Below are 9007 nucleotides of genomic sequence, written 5' to 3'. Positions count from 1 at the left end.
CACCTTCGCTACTGAAAACCCCCCCTCCCAGGCATCCCCTAACCAATACAAAAGTGCCACCAACCTGTCTCTATCCGTATTGACATCACCCAACTCTCTTACCCACTCCTCCCACTGCCTCCAACAAGCAGCATAAGCCCTCCACGTCGTGCGCGCCAAAGACCTTTGTAACAGCTGCTCTACGGGACCGATACCAGATCCCATAGATGATCCGGACACGCCAAACCGAGACGTTCCGCTCCCGGGGCCAATTCCCGAAACCGGTCCCACTGCGAGCGAGAAAGAGCATCAGCAACACAATTCCGTACACCCGGGACATGCACCGCCACCACCCACGCGTTCAGCGACAAACACACCAACACTAAATGTCGCAACAATTGAACTACCGGAGGAGAGGACGCCGTGATGTTATTAATGGCAAGCACCACCCCCATGTTGTCGCAGTAAAAACGGACCTTCTTATCCCTGAGCCTGTCCCCCCAAATGGTAGCCGCCACCACGATGGGAAACAGCTCGAGCAGGGCCAGATTCCGCGTCAATCCACTGGACACCCAGCTAGCCGGCCATTGACCTGCGCACCACGGACCTCCCCCGTAAGCTCCAAAGCCACCCGCCCCAGCCGCATCCGTGAAAATATTCAGATCACTCGTATCCTGCGCTGGGGCCATCCATAGCGAGCGACCATTGTACTGGCCCAAGAAGTCATCCCAAACCTGAAGATCAGCTCGGTGCTCCTCCTTGAGCCTCACAAAATGATGCGGCGCCCGCACTCCCGCCGTTGCCGCCGCCAACCTTCTACCAAACACCCTCCCCATCGGCATAATCCGGCAGGCGAAATTCAACTTCCCCAGCAGCGACTGAAGCTCCCTCAGCGACATTTTCTTCCTTCTACAAGCCCGTCGCACCTCCAGCCTCAAAGCACCCAACTTATCCGCCGGGAGCCGACACTCCATCGCCACCGAGTCAATTTCGATTCCCAAGAAAGAAATCGTCGCTACCGGGCCCTCCGTTTTTTCCGGCGCCAAAGGGATCCCAAAATCCCTCGCCACCTTCTGCAGGGCATGAAGCAAGTTACCGCAAACCGGCGAACCCCCCGGGCCAACGCACAAAAAATCATCTAAGTAATGGATCAACGAATCGACCCCGGATACTCCCCTCGTTACCCACTCCACGAAGCTACTAAACGCCTCGAAGTATGCACAAGAAAGAGAACACCCCATCGGAAGGCACCGATCCACGTAAAAGGCCCCATTCCAAAAACAACCCAACAGCCGTTGGCTTTCTGGATGGACCGGCAACAACCTGAACGCCGCCTCGATGTCGGTTTTTGCTAGCAGCGCCCCCGGACCCGCAGCCCGCACTAACCCCACCGCCTTATCGAATGAGGTATAAACTACGGAACACAACTCGTGATCAATCCCGTCATTTACCGACGAACCTTTGGGATACGATAAATGTTGAATCAAACAAAACTTTCCGGGCTCGCGTTTAGGGACAATACCCAAAGGGGACACAACTAAATCTTTTACCGGCGACTCCACAAATGGCCCCGACATGCGCCCCAACGAAACTTCTTTTAACAACTTTTCCGACACGACTTCCGCATGCAAGTAAGCCGATTTTAAATTCCTCCGCGTAACCGGAACCTCATAAGGAGGCGGAGGAATAACAAAACCAACACTAAACCCTTCATAAAGCAACTTAGCTGCCGCCCTATCCGGATACTCATTTAGATAAGGGGCCATCCTTTCCACCCTCACCGGCGACACCCCCTTGACCAGCCCCGTGCTGGTTCCCGGACCTCTTTTTCCGCAGACATTTTGCCGCCCCGTGTGATGCACCATTACACTCGGAGCACACGTGCTTGAACTTGCACGTGGCCCCAAACTTGCACTGGCCTTCATTGAATTGCCAGCAAAACCCCGCCTTTCCCCCGCCGCTTGGTCCACTCTGACTAGTCTGGCCTCCCTGGCCACCGCTCCCGGGAAAGGGCTGCCTAACCGGAGCCGTAACCCGTAACCAGAGAGCAATATCCTTCTGGTCCCACCGAATCGCCGGCCGAACCGCCTTCCGCTGACGGAATTGCTCATCATATCGCAGCCACGCCTGACCCCCATACGCCCTATGAGCCTCCCCAATAGCATCAAAATAACAAAATAACGCCGAACAATTTTCCGGCGCCTTTTCCCCTATCACACTAGCCAATATGGCGAACGCCTGCGACCAATTAACGAACGTCTGCGGGATAAGCCTATACCGCCGCCGTTCCTCCTCGTCCTTTTTACTCTCATCCCGCTTGCTCTTATCCAAATTGAATTTAGCCAGCGGCAAGAGAGAAAAAATTTCAACGTATTCATCTTTCCAGATCCGATCACGCACCTCCTGCTTTAAATGCGCCCCCAACGGACCCTCAAAACAAACATACACCTCCCCCCGAGCACGATCGTCCATGCGCACTCGATCGCCGTCCTTCTGTGCCTCAGTCTGCACCGACACCGCGACCGCCTCTTTAACCGCCACCACAGGACGCGCCTGCAACGATCCCACGTCCCTGGGGCCTTCCCAAACTACCGCAGGGGACACTTCCGTTACAACCGGCGCCGCGGCCCTATCAAGGCGCCCCACCAGCTCCCGTAAGCAACCCACTAAATCTGCCAAACCCGCTCCGTCGCGTCCGCCCGCGCCACTACCGGCCCCCGATGCTATGCTAGCAGCCCCCCCGCCGACACCCGACATAAAAATCGCTGGATAAGACAATAATGGAGTTATACACTCACCGGGCTGCACAGGCGCTGTGTTCCCGTCAGCCGGACCATCCTGACCTCGACGATAGACGTCCAGTTCACCTTCCTCCAGTTCTTCTCTCGCCGACGACTGTCCCTCCCAACGACATCCTCGGAAAGGGGATGAGGACGCGCTGACCGATGGGCCGGCAACCTGCCGCCCGACCGCCGGGACCCAGACTTCCGACCGGACCTGTTGCCTCGACGTCGCTGCAGATCTAGTCGTCCGTCTAGACGATCCTGACGAAGCCTGCCCCCTGGCCGGAACATCACCATGCGGGGCGGCCGTACCTTGCTCTCGACATCTTCCATCTGATGGGGGAGGGGTGACAGGGAGCCCGGCCTGCGACTCCCTGCTTACCGCCGGACCCCGTCGCGGCCTGGGATTCCTGCCAGGACGCAGGGCCTGGGAAGGGGCGGTCCTCCCAGCTGCCTGGCCTGCAGCGTCCGGGATCGGGCTCCCTCTGCGACGCCGTGTCCGCGGGACTACCTCCGGACTAAGGCGCTCTGGAGGTCGGGACCGCCGAGAGGGACGGGTCGACACAGCCTGCATCGCCGTCACCCCTGCCACCGCTCTCTGCCTGCCCAGCGCAGGAGCGGTTGTTGCCGACTCCCCCCCCGCCGCCATAGCCATGCTCGTAGGGGGGCCGGGGGAGGGGAGCCTGTCCCTTACAACAGACCCCGAACGCCGTGCCCGACGTGGCGAAACGGCGTCCGGGATCCGCGTTAATGCAGCCACGGTCTCCTCCAGCCATCCGGGACCGTGGTGCACAGCAGCGGCGCGCAGCCGCTCTAAAATCAAGGCCTCTGCCATTACTAAAAAACCGGGCAACGGGGAGCTTTGCTTAATGTGTGTTACTCCTCCCGCTGCTTCCGGCTCAATGCCGAGAAACAGCGGGAAGCGCAGTAACGGCCCCCCCGCCCCCCTTAACTCCTCCCCGTCCCTCCTTCAGCTCCTTCAACTTTCCCTGACCTCGTAACATTAACCCTTTCCCTACCAGGACGGTCATGTCGGCTTCCCTTAAGCCTGCAGCTGCGTCCAGCCTCTTCTGTAGCGGCTGCTACGGGGCCCGCGGCATTTGGGGGCCCGTGTCGCCCGCCGGCACGGGCCCCCACCATGGCCGGAGGCTCCGCTAGCAGCCGCTATGGCTGCTACAGCGGGACGCCACTGAACACTACGGCAGAGCAGGGAGGTATCTCCCCGCTCTGCCATTAACTGGTTCCCGACCGCTGTCTGTATTTTTACGGCCAGCGATCAGGGTCCTTAAAACCCGAGCCATAGACTTTCTACGGCTCGGGTTTTAACTTGCTGCCCGCGCGATCGGGCAGCTAAATGTCGGGTCTCCGGCTGTCAGTGACTGCCGGGGACCCTGAGGAGAGGATAGAAGCAGCTTTCGCTGCTTCTGTCTTCTCTGATCACTTGTACACAGCGCTGAATGCGCGCTGTGTACAGGAATAGAGACAGCAGCAGCGTCGCTGTCTCTATTCCTCCCGGTGATCATGTGACTGGTCACATGATCGCCGGGTGCCGTTAGTGGCAGGCTGCTGCTGGGTCTTACTAGACCCAGCACAGCCCTATTAGTGACAATCGTCACTTTGAGAGGGCTGATTTCCCCTGTAACTGGGGCTGCTGTGCAGCTCCAGTTACAGTGGAAAAACATGGTGTAAAAGAAAGAAAAAAAATATATAAAGTTCCCCAAAGGTCTTCTTTGACCTTTGAGGGACAGACCATAGTAATAAAAAAATAATAAAGTAAAGTGCAAAAAAAATTTAAATAATAAATACACATAAAATACCCACCCCCAAAAAAAAAACGTTCCCCCCGCCAATCATTGTTGTAACGATAGCGCTGACCCAATTACCCTAATATAGACATGTAATATATTAAAATTTACGGTAGACAATGGCGATCACAAATAAAAGGTCTATTTTAGGGTAAAACTATGTTATTACCAAAAAAAAATTAGCTGAAACGTAAAAAAGCTTATTTTTTTACTATTATTTTCAAACTTTATGAATAAAAATTCTAAAATAGCAAAAAAGGTGTGTATAAAAACGATAAAAAATGAAACCTGCATTGTCTACAGAAAAAACGTCGCAAAAATCACGTTGTTAGCCCAACAAATAAAAAAGTTATAGCAATTTAACTAACACGTGCTAAAAATGGCTAACCGGTGTCTGGTCCTGAAGGCGCAAAATAGAGCAAAAGACTCCCCCTCTCCACAGGACATGTATCCCCTCTCCACAGGACATGTATCCGCTCTCCACAGGACATGTATCCCCTCTCCACAGGACATGTATCCCCTCTCCACAGGACATGTATCCCCTCTCCACAGGACACGTATCCCCTCTCCACAGGATCTCCACAGGACAGGGGATACTTGTGTGATCGCTGGCAGCGATAGGGAGAACGGAGGACTGAAAGTCCCCTGAAGTTCTCCATCACAAACCACGGACTTCCGGGGTCTGTGTCGGCAGCGCCGTAGAAATGAATGGAGCGCCGGTCGTGCTTGTGCGCATGCGGGACCAGCGCTCCTTTCATTTTTATTGAGCTGTGCAGACGCCGGAAGTCAGAGGTTAGTCATGGAGAAGTTCAGGGGACTTTCAGTCCCCCGTTCTCCCTATCGCTGCCAGCGATCACACATGTATCCCTTATCCTGTGGAGATCCTGTGGAGAGGGGATACATGTATTTTGTAGGACACACTGTAGGTCGCATTTTTGTTGGGAGGGGGGACGCTGTATGGCGTTCCCTACAGGGGGGGAGCTGTATGGCGTTCTCTACAGGGGGGGGGGGATGTATGGCGTTCCCTACAGGGGGGGCTGTATGGCGTTCTCTACAGGGGGGAGCTGTATGGTGTTCTCTGCAGGGGGGCTGTATGGCGTTATCTACAGGGGGGCTGTATGGCGTTATCTACAGGGGGGGCTGTATGGCGTACTCTACAGGGGGATGTATGGCGCTATCTACAGAGGTGGGGCTCTATGGTGTTATCTACAGGGGGGGGGCTGTAAAAAAGGCACTATCTACAAGGGGGGGGGGTTGTGTGACACCCAGGGGAGGGGGGGCCCCAGTCAAAAGTTTGCTATGGGGCCCAGTCTTTCCTAGTTACGCCCCTGCTGTAGAGCATTACATATATCACTTTTCTCGATTCAATCTATAGATGACGTAAAGCTGTTTTACTTTGTCACAATAGCTATATCACCATTTTATGTTTCTGTTCATTAGTTTTAAGAACAACTTCACATTTCTTATCACACTAGCAGCTGTCCTCCCCCTCCCATCTCTTATCACACTTGTAGCTGGAGCACTATGCATCTCAGCAATTCTAAATTATATAGAAGGGAACACACTAAAGGTTATTTAAAACTGCAAGACAACAATTCACTTCTACATCTAAGGCTTCATTCACATCTGTGTCAGGGCTCCTTTCTGGCGTTCCATCTGAGCTTTCCGTCAGAACGAAACCCTGACTGAAACAAACGGAAACCATAGGTTTCCGTTTGCATCACCATTGATTTCAATGGTGACGGATCCGATGCAAATGTTTTCCGTTTGTCTCCGTTATTCAAGGGTTCCGCCGTTTTGACGGAATGAATCGCGCAGTCCACTACGGACGGTATTGATTCCGTCAAAATGACGGAACCCTTGCACAACGGGGACAATGGAAACCATTTGCACTGGATCCGTTTCCATTACAAATCAATGGTGATGCAAACGGAAACCTATGGTTTCCGTTTGTTTCAGTCAGGGTTCCGTTCTGACGGAAAGCTCTGATGGAACGTCAGAACGGGACACTGACGCAGATGTGAACGAAGCCTTACTTTGCTTCAAACTTTACTTTTTAAAGTATCAATCCCCTCAGACAAATCTCCTGGACTTAACTTCAGGTTTTTTCGGGCTACATACAATTGTCACTGGAAGATGCTAAACAGTTCAATGAAGTTAGTGAATACACAAAATAACTGAGATTATTAAAGTAAATATTCTGTTCTGATCTCTACTGTAAAGATATCTTGAGCTCTTTTTTACTTATTAAAAGATGCTAAAATCCATCTACACCAAGATGCTTTCTCATTTGTCCCAGTGGGCTAGTTTAAATGTTTCTTTCCTTGGAATACCAAAATCCAACCCCCTAGTCAGTTTACATCACTTTGGTAGGGGCTTGCTAACCTATATTCAATACTTTATATTCACCTGTGGGATGGGAGGAGCCTGCCGATGTCCTCTACTTTTATCTGGTGATCAGTCAGATCCTTATTTGCCGTGACTGTTGTCCATAGCCCTGCTATAATGGAGGGGACTCGTACCCTTCTCTCTCAGGTTTTTTCCACGGCACTATTCTATGGCTATTGGCTGTTAGGGAAAGTCCTACACTACCACATTAGTTAGGTAAATTCCACCACTACCACTACCACACTAGGTAGGGAAAGTCCCATACTACCACACTAGGCATTCCCATTTTTGATCCTTACAAAATTTCCAAAAGAGCCAAATGATAAACCGCAAAGAAAGAATCCCAAAAAGCATCTGTCCTCTTTTCTCATCTAACTTTAACCTCAGGACGCAGATATAATTGAATACTATGGCAAAACAGGGAGCCTTCTCCCTGCTCTGCGATTCACTAGACTACAGGCCACTTTAGATGCTAGGACAGGATGCCTGCGCATGCCGGTGCAATTACATTACTGGATCGCACCGGCCAATGCAAGGATCCCGTTTCGGCACCTCATAGGCTGCAGGACTGAGGAGGCTGTGAAGCTCCATTCTTCACGGGAACGGAGCTAGGTGAGAATAAGGATTTTTTATTTGTTTGGGGGGCACCCGGACACTATCTATAGGGAGCTGTGGCACTATCTACAAGGGGAGTATGAGTGGCACTATCTACAGGGGGAGTGGCACAATCTACAAGGGTATGTGTGGCAGTACCTATGGGGGGCAGTGTGGCACTTTCTATGGGGGGCTGTGTGTTGCACTATCTGCAGGGGATGTGTGGCACTATGTGCAGTGGGCCATGTGATACTATCTACAGGGGGCCATGTGGCATGATCTAAAGGGAGGCAATGCGGCTCGATCTAAAGGAGGCTGTGTGTGGCACTATCTACATAGGCTGTGTGTGGCACTATTGACAGGGGGCAGTGTGGAGCAAGGGGTACGGAGTGTGGCAATATTTACGCTTGTTTTTACGCTACCAGTAGTGGTTAGCACATATCGCCTAGCCCTCTTTTTATTAAAACTTGGAATTTAACCCCTTAACGCTCAGTGACGTTCTATTCCGTCATGGAAACCATCCCGTTCGCGCTCCATGACGGAATAGTACGTCAGGGGAGTAACGGCCATTTCTGCCGTCTACCCAACACATACAGGAGCTGTGATAGCTGCTGTCTTGTGCAGTGGTTGCCGCAGCTTCTATAGCGGGGACCGATCACTGTGTCCCCGCTTATTAACCCCTGAAAATCCGCGTTCAATCGCGGCTTCTTAGGGGTTAAACCACCATGATAGCGGGCAGCGATGGTGGCTGTGGTAACCGGACGCCTACCAATTGCGTCTGGCTATGCCATCTATGGAAGCCTAGTGGGTTCTGACAAATTTAGGACCCACTATGCTTGCTGTCAGTGAGTAGCTGACAGCTCCAATACACTACACTACACATGTAGTGCAGTGTATTAGAATTGTGATCAGGGCCTCCTGCCCTCAAGTCCCCTAGTGGGACAAAGTAATAAAGTAAAAAAAAAGTTGTGTAAAAATAAGAAAATAAAAGTTATAAAAGTAAAAACGGACGGAAATCTGAGAGGCCTCCCTAAAACTCTGCTTTGGCAAACACCCTGAAGGGGTGAGAGCAGGGCACATTCTAGCAGCAACATATTGTGTATCAAGTACAAGGACAAGGGAGATGTCCTTGTATTGAGAACAATACATGGCCACTCCAGTACCCATGTACCTGTACGAGGTACCAGTACAGAGACCCCCCAAACCAGACTGCATCCTGGACTACAATTGGTACATGGGAGGGGTGGACTTGTCAGATCAAGTCCTGAAGCCCTACAGCGCCATGTGGTGTGGTATAAGAAGCTGGCCGTGCACATCATACATATGGCATTGTACAATGCGTAAAGTGCTATGTCGATGTACAGGCCAGACGGAAACTTTCCTGGAATTTCAAGAGGTGGTTATTAAGAAACACATTTTTAGGGACCAAGAAGGGGGGGCACCCAGTACTTCTGGAAG

This window comes from Rhinoderma darwinii, chromosome 1, assembly GCF_050947455.1.
Source record: "Rhinoderma darwinii isolate aRhiDar2 chromosome 1, aRhiDar2.hap1, whole genome shotgun sequence".
NCBI classification, from domain to species: domain Eukaryota; kingdom Metazoa; phylum Chordata; class Amphibia; order Anura; family Rhinodermatidae; genus Rhinoderma; species Rhinoderma darwinii.
This window is presented reverse-complemented; position numbering follows the sequence as displayed.